The 15,668-nt window shown below is 44.1% G+C and overlaps 1 protein-coding gene across 1 annotated transcript in view; it reads left to right on the top strand.

Annotated features, from left to right (window-relative positions):
* The window catches only part of COPB1 (COPI coat complex subunit beta 1), an 821,662-nt gene that overhangs the window by 190,742 nt on the left and 615,252 nt on the right, over window positions 1-15,668 (top strand). The gene's annotated exons all lie outside the window — the stretch shown is intronic.

Below are 15,668 nucleotides of genomic sequence, written 5' to 3'. Positions count from 1 at the left end.
ACCTCTATTGTAGCGTCCAGTATTTCTTCCAAAATGGCTGTTAAATCTTCCTCTTGCTCTACTGTTGTGACACATTTTTCCAAAATGTCCTAGTTGACCACATCTATAACACTCTGCTGACACAGCTGGGCAATCTCTTTCAGCATTGACATGTCTATACCATCCACAACTCAAACATCTGTTATTCTGTCTGAACATGCCTGCCCTTCCTTGTTTGATTCCACCATTCACGTCTGACTTGACTAATCTTTTAACAATAGCAATCAAATCATCCTCTTGACTGTTATGTTGCCCATCCTCCATATCTTGAACTGATTTGACTTCCACATTCTCCATTTTATTTTGAACTTCCTTCATACATTTTTCGCCCAGTTCGATTGACCTGGTTATCTCAATTGTTTTTTCCAATGTGGGGTTCTTCGCTTGCCATAAACGTTGTTGAATCCGGGGATCCGCCACATGCAACACCATCTGATCCCTCAAATATTCATCTGCTACTCCTGTGAAAGCACAAGTGGCCATCAATCCCCTTAATGCGGCTAAATATGAGTCTATACTTTCCTCTTTACCTTGTTTCCTTGTGAAAAATCTATATCTCTCCAATACTATGTTAGTTTTATTTCCAAAATGCTTATTAAGTTTGGCCATCGCTACGTCATATTTCCTAGCTCCACTCGAAGATTCCTCCCAACTCACTTCATCATGTTCTAATTCAGGTAATGTCCTAAAATTCCTTAGTGCCTCGGCACCTACACAACTTAGAAGAGTGGCCTCTTTCTGATCATCACTGTACCTTGAACATCCTATTGCCCTCAGATATACCTGGAAATTATCTTGCCATTGTTCCCACGGGCATGTTGGATTCCCAGGCAAAGGTAAAAACTTCACTGGAGCAGATATGGTCTGCATGATGCTTTAAATTCTAACTCAATGTTGTAGGTCTTCTGTAACACACTTCACTCCATGTACTTCACACTTTATCAATGAATTTTGTTCATAAATAGTGCACGTGCAATCACAAAAAAAAAAAAATGTTTTATTTTTTTTTTATAAGCGTCTCTGCAACACTCTCTCCTTTCGTTTGAACTTCCTCAGCGATCTACACTTCAATGTCATTAACCGTGAACCACTGTTTGGCTTTTCAAAACATTCACCGTTTTTTTTTTTTTTTAAATGGCGGCACGTTCAGCACGCACTAAGGTCCTTTCCTCTAGTGTATCAGACGGTTGGCCGCTCGCGCGCGTTCTCCATATGCTGCTGCTCCCTGTGAGTTTTATTAACATATAATCCTCTTTCTTGATCGCGCCGCTCACCTATTACATGCGATTGCACTTCTTCTTTCCTTTGATGTCACGATCACCGTTCCTAGTATCCAGCAACAGCATTAAACAAAGCGTGTATTTCACTGCTCCTGCTGCGCCCGGGACTCCCTTCATGCATCCCATCCTCGTCGCCAATTGTTGTGTTTTGTTTCAGCAGTCATCGCACAACTCTGCATTATAGTTATAATGAAGTTCTATGTTTAATCGTAGGAGCCCCGGGAAGGCCAACTTCTTTCAGCAACATCTTCGTGTATGATACCATCAACATTCTGGAATCATACACGAAGATGCCGTCATGGCAACAGAACGTTACATGCATGCCTTCACTGTAAACTATCATTACATATGGTAACGTAGACAGTGCAGCCTGGATTATTTTAGGAGGGAGAGAGGGCTGTAGAATCAGTACACATGAAATTGTAATACAGATGATCCAAAGAAACACTGAAGCACTTTGTATTGTACAAAAAAAGGATTTATTTAAATATAGGTAGGCCCAGATAAATCTATGGGTAAGTAAGCACTAAAACAATATATGAAATCACAGTATAAAAACACACTATACTTGAAAGTGCACAGACCCAAGTATAGATCTTATTTGAAGTACCTAAGAGTAGTTCTAGGGAAGTCGAAACCTTTTCATACACATTCAGTATAGGTCAAGCCTATTCTTGGGGAGTAAAAACCAATGGTTACTTTTTACAATTACTGTAACAGAATTGTAAGTTTTAGTGTGAACGGGGATACATTGTATCTCCCCAGCACTCCACATAAGGTGGGGTGTGCTGGTTTCACTTAACAAAATGGAAGGGGATCCAAAGATCCTTTCTACCCCAGGGAACTGTAGTTCGCTCAAGGTTAGCACAAGAAAGTTAAAGGGGGAGTCCTAGGGCAACTCGGCAACAACAGGAACTTATTGCCTATAAGTTGTTAAAGAGGATAACTTTAAAAAGACACTATGGAGAGTCTTAAAAATGACACCCATAAAGAGTTTGTGAGTGTGTAAAAAGGTTCCCACTCACTGAGGCATTCTGGAAAAATATCCCCCTAGGAAAGCAAAAAGTTCTGGTGTTGAACCAGGAAAGGAAGATTTCAGTTCTGTGCAAATCTTACCTAACACCACCAGAGCCCTCCACCACCGCGGCCCGAATGTGGGAAAGGATGTTTCTATTCAAGGTGGTTCCCGCATTCCGCCTGAAGCCAATCTGACTCGGTACTAGAATACTGAGTTTGGTGACCTACAATTCTAGCTAGGCCGATAGTTAAATGGATTAGACATATCGCCCTTTTTATTTGTAAATTGGAAGAATATATGCTACTCCACATGAGGGTGGCATCACCGTCAGCATTTCTCTGAACTGATCAGATAAGATGGATGCCCAAAAGCCTGGGTCTTGCTTTAATCTAATAGGGGCTACATTGTTTTGTCCAGGGGCCCTGACCCTTTAGTATAGCTCTATAAACCTGCAGCGAGGGCTGTACCGGGTGTTATGGGCCCTGAAGACCGAGTTAACAGGTTTATAAAGCTATTGGAACACCCTCAGTGTTTAATTAAAGTAGAATAAATGAGACCTGTTCAATTGAAGTGCACACAATTTCAAAATGGTAAATAAATGTTGTAGACATTTACTTTTTTGCACTTCAATTAAACACGTCTCATTTTTTTTATAGTGTGGTGGAAGGTGATCGGGTAGGAGGAGTATATTAAACAGAAATCAGGTGTAGGTATGCCTTCCCAGTGTTTCAGTTAAGGTAATTTCAGGTGTTTCCCCCCCCTACACAAACATACCTTTCAAATGATTGCACACTTAAACATAGCACAACATTAGCAAGGTCACTCTGCATATAAATTAACTTTGCGTGCTATCAACTTACCTTTGTATGCTCTGGTTTCCCATTATCCTTACCATACTCTGTGCACCAAACAACGTGGGGAGGTGAAGGCAAGGCTCCCCATGTCTTTATTGCAGCGAAAAAACAAACCTGCCATGTTCTATAACAAAGAAAAATGCAGCCGGCGGTTTTACATTTCAAGAAACGCTTTCCATATGAAGTGAAAGCGGAAAGTGTTTCCTTGCTGCAAGTGGGCTGGGCTCCTTTGCACACGTTGGTCTTGCAACGTGTAATTTCGGAACGGAAAGTTAAGAGACCAACGTGCAAACTTTCCAGGCTTCAGTGGGCGCTGGCACAGGTAAGCAATTAGCACAGTAATTGCGGGCTGTAATCAATCTGCGGGCTATGCCAGTTCCTATAGTTCGCAGATTGACCAATCGCGGCCGTCAAACACCATCTAGGGTGTTCTAATTTTCATTATAAGAAGTTCAATGACTTCAAGGTCTAATACTGTCCATAATATAGCCTGCGATAAATCACTAGGTGTATCGGGCATCACTCCGTCCCTAGATCTTTAAAAGTAGTAGCATAGTATGGTATCCAAGTATCCTCACTTAAAACGGATTCCACCACCTACTTCGCAGTAGTTTTCGTAGTAAGTTTCCAAACGTGTTTTACTAGATGCTTAGCTACCAATTGGCTGTCTTTTACGCGCAATTGCGATTTCATAGTTTAGACAGTTTCTGTATCACTGCTTAATTTTCCATTTTTCTAATTGATGGTCTTTCTTCGATAGATTGCAATGCCCAAGGTTACGAAGCTGTATGTTTTTTATTTTTTGCATTTGTCACTCTAGAGTCATACTGGTGTACATGATGGCTATGACTGGATATCACACCCCTCGATAGCTGTTGGGCCAAACATTTAGCCTCAGTGCTATTGGAATTCCTACAAGTGAAGGGATTTAACCTGCTAGATATTTCTGCAACCAATTAATTCATGAGTAAATCTTAAGTAGGGAGGTATTCAATCTCACCCATAGCCCTTTGTTACAGATTTCTTTAATGGGAAACCAGGGTCGATATTCTAATTTTTGTAAGTACAAAATTCAACTTGTGATTCGCTTTATTTTAAGAACATGCCCTGTTGGTCTTTGCAATACTTTTGATTGTACCAGTTTGCCTTCTGGGCCCGTGTTTGTCCTATCGTACCATTTGGCTGGTGAACGGCCTTGCACCCATGCATTGTGTGCCTTCCAAAATGGCTGTTTCATTTACCCACTGCGAGTCACAGGGATGGCCTTGGCATCCCGGCCCGCCTCCTCCCACCCCTGATTGGGTGCCTGCCGGAGAGAACTTAGTGCAGAGGCCAGCCCTCTTCAAAGGACTATGAATGAGTAAGGCCACATTATGCCTCCCTGTCGGGCCATGTCAGGCCGTGACTGCCGTAGGACCAGTTACCCTATCCCTCAAACCACCACTCTGAGTTGGCATCACTGGCGAGCCGCGGAACCCTCCAGGTGATGGGTCCCTTTGCCCACAAGGTAAGAGCAGTACCAGCTTGATACACCACTCTTGTACCTGTAATGTAGCCTCACTGTTGTCCTGGAATTTTCTTGCAAACTTGCTTGCTCCAACCAGATTCCTGCCCACTCTCATACCACCTCTAGCCCTTTGCTTTTACTGCACCCCACCACATCCCTATTCGTAGATACTCTGCCTCCTTTGTCCCACCACCAATCCAACACATCACCCGGCAAACTGACAATTCCCAGAATCTGCACATCCATACTGCTTCCCCCTACCAATCCACCGATTCTCAAATTACACCACCAAAACCCACCCCAGTCTACCCTTTCCTATCTCAGCCTTCACTCCTTCTCACAGTAACATGCAAATCACCACTTTTCCAGCTACCCCTGTGTCCATCCATCCAACCACCCATCATCAACCTAACCCAGCGACTCAGGACTGAAGATCGCCTCTGGTGCCCGAGTGTCTGGGGTGGGCAGGAAGTGAGGGAGCTGCCCGAAACTCCCTGTGCTTAGTCTCCTAGGAGACCCAAATGCACTCTGGCGTGATTGGCTGGCTGACTGTTCGGCAAGGACAGCCACCCTGCTGGGGGAGTGGCAGCTAGGCTGGAATGAATGGGAGAGAACTTAATAAAAGGCTCTTGGCTTGGAAGGCAGAGTCGACCACTGGAACGAAAGAACCGAAGACGAGCTTGAAGAGGACGGTTGCTGCAACTCCTGGACCGTTGGTTTGCCCGGTGAAGCTCTGCTGTAGGCCCGAATTGCCAAGTTCATCTTGACAGAGAAGCCCCCACAAGGACGACTTCTCCCTTTTGAGTTGGTGGGACCAATCAATTCGACACCAAGCTACCTGGATACCATTCTCGGAGCTGGTTGTATTTCCCTCAGAGTGCTGCAGGAAACCGAATAACCAGGGAGAGGGACACCAGTTTGTGTGCTTGACTACAGCTACCGGAATTGAAGATTTGCCATTTGCCAGCTTTTTGACCAGTCCCAGTGCAGTGCATGAGTCCTCCTACTTCCTCGCTCTAGTCCCCACGACTGAGGCTCAGGAACAGCGAGATCTGCAGGAACTGCCATTAACAGAAGTCTTCAGCTGCATCTTTTTCTTCATTGTAAGGTACTGGGAAAACCTGACAGAGAGAACTTGCCTCTGACTGCGAAAGTGCTTGAAACTTTGGCAACTTGCAGGCCTAGTGAGCTTGTGACTCAACATATGAATCTTTCTTTTACAAACTACTTCTAAGAACTTTGGCAAAGACTTTTCCGTTTAACTACCAGAACTGCTTTATCCTATACAAGACTTTAGCCCATCAACTTTGGACTAACCTATTGCATTGAATTGACTCCTGGTGAACTCGAATATTTGCACTGTCTGAGAATAACTATAAGCTTCTTTTTATTAACCTATGCCTTTTTGCTCCTACTTCAAAGTACTCTGAAGGCCTTTTTGCTCCTCCTTCAAAGTAATTTTAATGCCTCAGAAATGTACAGTGTAAAGTACTGAAGTATATTTGTGTGTGAGAGATATTGCCTCCTTATAGTGAATGTTTTATAACTGACTGTGAAATAAATAAGTGTTTTACCTAGAAATCTTCAGTGTAAGAGTTTATTTGAAAACTGGTGATTGTAGAACTCTGTGTAACATCATTACAGCTCACATTCCCCTCTTGAGATAAGGCTGGCTGCTCAGCAACGCTACCAAAACTGTGTAGTACAGACTTATACCAAAGGTTGGTTTTGCTTACACCTTCAGTACTAGTTGTGTGTAGTGGCCTCAAAGGGTACTGCATACAAACTTTGCCTAACACTTCTTTGCAGGTAAGGAAGAAACGTATTTGCACAATGTTTTAGAAGTCTTTGAAGAAAAAGGAGAAACAATGTAGGGCAACAAGCTGTTGGTCTCGTGAGGGGTAGAAGATGCAAGCAACTCTACAACAAGAGGCAAGTTCTCTCAGACTTTACAGTACCTTTTGGATTGAAGAAAAAGTGCAGCAGATGACTTCTGTTCCTGTGCAGCTCAGCAGATCTCACTGTTCCTGGGCCTCAGTCGTGGGGACAAGAGGGTGGACTTCTGCAGACTCCTGCACTGCAATGGGATGGTCACCGCTTGCAACCGACAATCTTCAAACAAGTGGCTGTTCGGTGTTTCAGCTCCTTGCGTCTACTGCAAATAGCAACACTATGGTTCCTGGCTGTCAAGATGGACTTTCCTTGCTTCTGGAGTCCTGCACTCTGTTGCGGGGGGTGGTGGGGAGGCTCAGGCTCGGTCATTCCTGCTTCCTGGGAGTCGGGGAGGGGGGGGGGGAAATCTTCCTGGAGCTCTTGGCCAGCTTAAAAGCAACGCATACAAACTGGTGTTCCTCTCCCTGTCTATTCAGTTACCAGCAGCACCTCTGTGGAAATTCAACCAGCTCAGAGAGGATGTCCAGGTGGCTTACTTTGGAGTAGATTGGTCCCATCAACTCAAAGGGAAAAGGCGTCCTTTCAGGAGCTTCTCTGTCGATAATAATTTTGAGTTTCAGCACAGCAGCAGGGCTTCACGGGACAATCCAACGGTCCAGGAGTTGCAGCAGGCGTCTCTTCCAACTTCTTCGGATTCCTTCGTCCAGTGATCGACTCTTCCTTCCAAGCCAAAAAGCCTTGCCTTTTATGCAGCTTGCTCTCATTCATACAAGAAGAAATGGTTCCAGCTGGCTTGTGTTCCTGTTGTAGTTCCTGCAGATCATGTTGTTCCTGGGCCTCAGTCGTGGGGACAAGAGGTGGGACGTCTGGGGACTCGTGCACTACGATTCGAAGGTCTGTAGCAATGGGCAAAGTTCAGATCAGTATCACTTTGCGGTTCCAGCTTCTCGCTGATGGCACCACTGCGGTTCTTGGACACCTTGTGGACTTTCCTTGCTCCTGGAGTCCAGCACTCCGTTGAAGTGGCTCAGGCTTGGTCAGCCCTGCTTCGAGAGAGTCCGGAGGATCTTCCTGGAGCTCGGGTCCAGCTTAAAAATAATGTACTCTATTCTGGTGTTCCTGTCCCCTGGCACTCTGTTCCTGTAGCAGCAATGGAAGTACAGCCAGCAGAGAGAGGGGTTTCAGTCGAGTTCGTCTTGGGGTAGATTGGTCCCACCAAACCAAGGGGAGAAGTCCTCCTTTCCGGGCTTCTCTAGTTGATGTCGAAATATTAGCTTCAGCACTACAGCAGGGCTTCACTGGGCAAACCAACAGTCCAGGAGTTACAGCAAGAGTTTGTTCCAGTTTCTTTCTTCGTCCATTGGTCGACTCTGCCTTCCGTGCAAAAGACCTTGCCTTCTTTGCAAGTTTCTCCCATTTATTTGCAGCCTAGCTGCCACTCGCACAGCAGGGTGGCCGTCCTCCAAAGCCAGCCAGCCAGCCAATCACCTTTGGGTGCATTCCTGTAACCAAGGAGACTAAGCACAGGGAGTTTTGGCAACCTCCCTCGCTTCCCGGCCCGCCAAAGACAAGACAAAACAAACAAAGGTGCCAAACCTGGTTTGGCGCGCAGATTAAATCTCAAGAAGGAGCTTTCCAACAAGAAATGGTGAAAAAAGAAGACCGGGGCCATTTTGACAAAATGGGCACCCATGGGTGCTATACCGCAGCTGCGAACGCAGCCCGTGGTAAAAATACACAATGGTAGGAAAAAGTAAGCCACTGCCACTAGCCATTAATTGTAGAAAGGCCAACATAAAAATGTTACACGAGAAACTAGACAAAGGGAATAATAATTAACCCCTCCAGCACCCTATTATAAGATAGTGTGTGCTGGTTCTATAAAGAGGAAAATATAAGTAACGTCAATTTCACTTTACTACTCTTGGAAACCGTAGTTATCCAAGAGAAGGTATTTAAACCTTAGCAGAAATCCAAAGCATGTCTCTGTGGCACTCCACTGGCGCTGGTAACCGAAGCTTCTTCCTCCTCCTTGACCTCTCGGCTTCTTTCGACTTAATGAAAACGTTAATTTCTCCCTAGAAGCCACGCTCTGGGTTGCATCATTTTTATCAGAGCGCACCACTTGAGTTTTCATTGGAGAAGAGGCTGCGGATCCCATATCCACACCTCTGTGGGTTCTTCAAGGTTCCTGGCATCCCCGACACTCTCTCTCGGGGATGCCATTTGGAGGTCACCAGGGGTTGCACATGCAACCCCTGAGGTCTGCCTTACTACCCGTGTGGTCACCTTTGCTAACCCTGTTAGGGAGAATTCTCAGAAATGTGCTAATTCCCCCTCTACATTAGAGACCCCCAGCTCTTTTTGCTGAACTTTAGGACTTTGTATCTCTAAGCTGGAGAGAGTGAGACCCTGTTCCCACTCTCGTACTTTTACGTAATTTAGACTGTTTCTTTTGACTTCGGAGTGTGACAAATTCCATAGGCATCCTCTTTACATTGTGACACACAGCACCTTCAGTGCAGCCGCACAGGGAAGTCTTAGATTTCCCAAAGGTTTAAATACCTTCTCTTGGTGAAACTACTGTTTCCAAGAGCAGTGAAGTGAAATTGACTTTACTTACATTGTGTAACTTCCTAGACGCAGCACACACTATCTTACCATAGGGTGTTGGAGGGGTTACTTAGTATCCCCTTTGTCTAGTTTCTCATGTAACATTTTTATGTTACCCTTTCTACAATTAGTGGCTGGTGGCAGTGGTTTACTTTTTACTACCATTGTGCATTTTAACTGCGGGCAGCATTTGCAGCTGCAGTAAGGCACCCATGGGTGCCCATTTTGGCAAAATGGCCCCGGTCTACTTTTTTGCCATTTGTTGTTGGGAAGGTCCTCTGATTTACTCTGCACGCCAAACCAGGATTGGTCCCTTTGTTAGTTTTGTCTTTGGCGGGATTCACAAGTGAAGCCTGCCTCTGGCTCCAGTTTTTCTGGCGGGGGCAGGAAGTGAGGGAGGTACCCGAAACTCCGTGCTTAATCCCCTAGGTAACAGGAATGCACCCAAAGGTGATTGGCCGGCTGGCTGTCCGGCAAGGACAGCCACCCTGCTGTGTGATTGACAGCTGGGCTTGAATTAATGGGAGAAATCTGCATAAAAGGCAAGGCTTTTTGGCTTCGAAGGCAACGTTGACCACTGGACGAAGGAATCCAAAGAACTTGGAAGAGACGCCTGCTGCAATTCCTGGACTGTTGGTTTGCCCGGTGAAGCCCTGCTGCTTTGCTGAAGCTCCGAATTTGCCTCGACTAGAGAAGCTCTGCAAGGACGACTTCTCCCTTTGAGTTGGTGGGACCAATCAGTGCCAAATTAAGTCCGGCTGGACATCCTCTCGGAGCTGGCTGTACTTCTGCTGCTGCTGTAACCGAAGCGTCAGGGAGAGGAACACCAGATTGTGTGTGTTGCTTTTAAGTCAGACCCGAGCGCTCGTAAGATCCTCTGGACTTCCCTGATGCGGGACTGACCAAGCCTGAGCCACCACAACAGAGTGCTGGACCTCAGTGTTGGTATTTGCTGTCAGACGCGAGGAGCTGAAACACCGAAGGATCGCTGAATTGAAGTTTGCCCATTGCTGCCTCTGGCCTTTCCATTGCAGAGCAGGAGTCCCCAAACATTCTCCCTCTTGTCACCACAACTGAGGCTCAGGAATAACAGGGTCTGCAGAGCTGTACAGGAACAGAATCCAGCTGGAACCATTTCTTCTAACTAGAGGTACTGTAAAGTCTAAGAGAACTTACCCTTGTTGTGTAGCCTTGCTTGCTCTCAGTTGACACCTGTCTTGGTTACCTTGCAGAGTTGCTATAGCTTTGCCCCTCACATGCCTCCCAGCTTGTGGCCCTTTAAGTGTTCTATTTTCTACAAACTCTAATTCTAACCTTTGCACCAAACTCAGTATTGCTCTAAATGTACCAGTGATAAATCAATGTCCACAGTGTCCTACTTATTTGTCATCTGAGGATGTAGGAAGTATCTGTGTGCCATCCCCAATGGGTATAATCTAATTTAGAGAAACTAAGAGTGTGTCATGAAGTATATTTTAAGTGTTACATGTTTTGATCCCTTCTGAAGAAGGCTTATACAACTGACTGTGAAATAAATTAATAATTGTTTTATCAAGACATCTTGAGTGTAAGTGTTTATTTGAATAACTGTACTGTGGAACCCTGTGTCACATTACTGCTCACATTGACCCCTTCTGAGATGAGCCTGGCTGCTCAGCCACACTACCAACCTGTGTAGTTCAGACTTATACCAAAGGTTCGTTCCCTATTGCCAGAAGGCCAGGGTTATTGTAGTGCACCCAGAGGGTACTGCATACAATCTTGCCTCACAGGATAATGGTCTGAGTAGGGTGATGGGGACCAGGGTGGGGAGAGTCCAGGGTCTGTGGTGGGGTGGATGGGGTGAGCCCAGGGATTGGGCTAGGAGTGGGATGAGGGAGTCCAGAGACTGTGATGGGAGATGGTGGGGTAGCCCACGGACTATACTGGGAGCAGGGACAGGGCGTAATATGTCATAGCTAATTCGACTTACTTTCCATTTGGCATTTTTGGGGGGTCACAGCCTGCCCACATTTTGCTCAGTGGGGGATAGGCCAACATTTTCTGAAGACCACTGCTCTGAAGGATCCACAGGAACTTTTTGTATTCTTCTGCTTGTCAAGACTTCAAGCCCTCTGCGAGCTGCCTTTGGTTGGGGGTTCGTTTGGAACTTAAGATTTGCTGTGCGAAGAAACTGCCTCTAGAACCTTAAGCCTTGCTAGTGTAACACTAACCAACTATTTTCCTTCCCAAAAGTCGCTATCTTATATGTGTATGTAGAGTAAATGTCTTTACCGTATTTCTGCTAAGATTCGCGAGTGAGCGTTATTACCGATAATGATAGAACTGTCATTACTGTCAAAAGCTCTAACAAATGTAACTGTGAGCAAATACTAACTAAGCAATGGTCTTTGAAAAGTATTTTAAAGTATTCCTAAGTGTTTTGGTTTATTGCGCTAAGTATTTAAAGGTGATTCTTGTGTAAATATAATACATCTATATTTTAATATAAATATGTGTATACGTGTTTCTTTGATGTGCATTACTAACTAGCTTCAGTGTACCTACCTACAGCTCACATCTTCCTTTTATGATGAGCCTTACTGCTCTGCCACTCAACCAAGTTTCCATGAGTAGTACAGACTGATACTAAGAGTTGGGGCTCTACAAACCTTTGTGATAGTTTTGTAAAGTCTACCTAACAGTGGACTTTGCGAACACTCTCCTAACATAAATAAGCATAGTATACTTTGCACACACATTAGTAGCCCACAGCACCACATTTATGTCAGAAGTAGGAAATGTAAGACATGCAACAGTTGTCTAATTGTATAACTTGCTGCAGTCATTGGGCAAAGTAACGTTTTTGAATCATTTGCAAATTTAATTTCAAGTCTTATTTGGACATGTTTAAAAGTGACGTTTAGGATTTTGATTTACTGACCAACTAGAGGTATAATTAGAATGTATAATGTTATTCAGAATGTAAGATCTATTTATAGAATTTATCATTGAAATTAGTGTGCGTGAGAAACAGTGAGATTAATGCAGGCAGGTCAATAGAGCAGTGGTCTGTGATTGTTTATAATGGTTGCCTTCCCCTGCATAAACCCAGAGACCACCCTGGTCTGAATTTAACCTACCATTTCTTTATTTAAATACATTTGAGTTTTTAAATAAACGCCTGTTTCTTATCAAGAATTGTTATGGGACTGTATTAATTTTATACCAATGTGTCTGCCTGATGTAGGAATCCTATATTGTCCCAACTAGGTCTTTCAGATGCACTACGAGGGCGATGGACACTTGCTAGTTATTGTTTCTTGGCTTAAAGGAGGTTGGTGGCCTTGGGACTGGAGCATAGCCTTGGGAGATTCTATCTTGCTAATGCCTGTCTCCTAACTCCCAACCTTAATAGCCATGGTATCTAAGCTTTCTCATGTCTCTGATCCGTTGTTTCACTTTTAAATTGCCCTCCTCAAACATCACAACCATATTCTGCTGACTAACCTCGATTTACCATGGGCAAGCACCCTGTCATGGGATTGCTCTGCTCCATGTTATTACATATGTAGAGTGTTTCCGGAAGAGGCACTTGCCTTGCTCTTCAAGAAATAGAAATCGCATTTGGTTTGTCTTCTGAAATAGTTTATTAAAACTATGCCTTTGGTAATAGTAATGGAAGCAATGTGGTTGTGGCACTTAAATTATTCCCTTAATGACAAAGGAACGTATGTCTTTGTTTGAAGGTGGTGTGGCTTACACCAAAATGTAATATGCCCGACATTGTTTTGAAGAGTTACAGAGCTACACTTCAGTTGGTCATAATCTTTGCTTTTTAATGTTCTTGCATACATTCTTAGAAAACCTTTAGGCACTTGAAAGGAGCTCACATTCTGTGTAAGATTTAGGTAACTACTTGATAGTCAGCATTAGTGTCCTTGAGTTCGTATAAATGACATGTGTTTTTTTAAAATTTCTCTGTGACTGCAACCAGTTGTGTTAGTGAGGTTTTCATTATACTACATGTAATCATTTAGTCATCATTGTAATTATATCCTTATCTCGACATACACAGTACCTTTGAACATGTGCACAACAATTACTATTATGTTTGTTAGGCAGAAATGCATGCAGTACCCTCTGGGACCACCACATACAATTGGGACTACAGGTGTAAGCAAAACCAATCTTTGGTATAAGTCTGTACTACACAGTCTTTGGGCGTATCTCAAGAGGGAATGTGAGCAGTAAAAGATGTTACACAGAGGTCTTACAATCACAGTGGTACAAGTAGACACACTCAAGGTTTCTTGGTAAAACACTTGTTAATTTATTACAGTCATTTAGAAAACATTCACTAGAAGGAGGCAACTTAATATCATACAGAAACCCACTTCAATACCAAACCAATATGTTTCTGAGTAAATTAGGCTCCCCTGAAATGGGAGCAAAATGACATTTCAGTCACTTTAAATAGGCGTACAGGCACACGTTAATAAAATAGATCACAAATACTTTGTTAAGCAGTGCAAATAGTTTTAGTTCACTAGAGGACTCGATTCAGTTCAATAGGCCTAAGCCAAAGTCAATGGGCTAGTGTCTTGGATAGGAAAGAGCAGTTCCTGTGGTAAACAGTAAAGTCTTTGTCAAAGTTCTCAGAAGTAGTTTGTATGAAAAAGAATCATATGGCAGTTCCTGCAGATCTCACTGTTCCTGAGCCTCAGTCGTGGGGACACGAGGGAGGCCGTCGTGGTACTCCTGCACGGGGACTGGTCAAACAAGCTGGCAAATGGAAGATCTTCGGTTCGGGTAGCTGTAGTCAAGCACACAAACTGGTCCCCCCCCCCCCCCACCTCCCCTGGTTAAATCTAACCAGCTCCGAGAATGGTATCCAGATGGCTTACGAGTTGATTGGTCCCACCAACTCAAAGGGAGAAGTCGTCCTTGAAGGGGCTTCTCTGTCGAGATGAACTTGGCAAGTCAGACCTGCAGCAGGGCTTCACCGGGCAAACCAATGGTCCAGGAGTTGCGGCAGCCGTCCTCTTCCAGCTCGTCTTCTGTTCTTTCGTTCCAACGGTCGACTCTGACTTCCAAGCCAAGAGACTCTCCTTTTAAACAGTTTTCTCCCTTTCATTCCAGCCTAGCTGTCACTCACTCAGCAGGGTGGCTTTCCTTGCCGGACAGTCAGCAAGCCAATCACTACAGAGTGCATTTGTGTCTCCTAGGATACTAAGCACAGGGAATTTCGGGCACCTCCCTCACTTCCTGCCCTCGCCAGACACCGTGGAGTCGGAGGCGGGCTTCACTCGTGAATCCCGCCAAAGGCAAAATGAACAAAGGGACCAAACCTGATTTGGCGCGCAGAGTAAATCTCAAGAAGGACCTTTCCACAAAGAAATGGCGAAAAATAGAAGACCAGAACCTGTTTAAACAAAGGGGCTTAAGGCGCCATCTTGAAAAACATGGCTCCCGTGATTTCTAGCTACCGGTGTTCGCGGTCGGAAAAATCATTGTAGTTCGTTGTAAAACCACTGCCAGCAGCCATTTCGATAGGAAAGGGAAGCATTTGACTGCTACATGAGTTTCTAGACAAAGGGGATACTAGGTAACCCCTCCAGCACTCTATAGGAAGATGGTGTGTACTGGGTCTAGGAATTTAAAAAAGACTTGTAAAGTCAGTTTAACCTTACATTCTCTGGGCAACAGTAGTTTATCCCAGAGAAGGTATTTAAAGCTTTTGGAAGAAGACATCCCTGTGTCACTGCACTGAGGGTGCTGTGTGACACACATAAAAAAGATGATGCCTATGGAGTTTTCTAAAACTCCATAACCAAAAGAAATAAACACAGAAAACAAACAGAATTAAAAAGTTCAAACCCCCAAAGTTTAGCAAAAGAGCTGGAGGGCTCTAAGAGGGAATTAGCACATTTATGAGAATTTTCCCCAACAATGTCTTGAGATGAACATGGGCTGTCCTACATAAGAAACTGTCCGGTTTGTCACCTTTGAGTATGGTGAAAACCTGTTTCTGTGATTTATTAAAGTTACATTTTTGATTATTTCAGCACTTGATACAGAGGAACTCTACTTGAACTTAGTGTATTTATCAGGACATGCTGTTTAAAATGAAGAATTCACTCATAAACTGCTATATTTTTGGGTTTGACCTAGGTTTCGCATAAGAATTACATGCATCACTCTTCAACTTTCGTGGTTCTTCTGTGTCTTTTACTGAGGGTAGTTTAAAATACTGTCTAGCTTCCAGGAGTCCGGGAGTTCAAAATGCCAACAGATCTAGAAAGTGAAGTGGATAGTTCTAATAAATCCAAGGAACTATAAACGTGGTATTTTAATAAATATTCAAAGAGACGGTACACACAGCACATGGTATAAAAAGTTGAAGCCATGCTTAATGACCAATCTTTAGGAGAAGGCTTTTGCTTCTTCATTTGGCCTTTGTGTTGTGATTCAGAGTGCACATT

The sequence above is a fragment of the Ambystoma mexicanum genome, chromosome 11, assembly GCF_040938575.1.
Source record: "Ambystoma mexicanum isolate Mex_15411 chromosome 11, UKY_AmexF1_1, whole genome shotgun sequence".
Classification (NCBI taxonomy): domain Eukaryota; kingdom Metazoa; phylum Chordata; class Amphibia; order Caudata; family Ambystomatidae; genus Ambystoma; species Ambystoma mexicanum.
The sequence above is the reverse complement of the archived record's forward strand: the minus strand, read 5'-3'. Positions and strand labels throughout refer to the sequence as shown.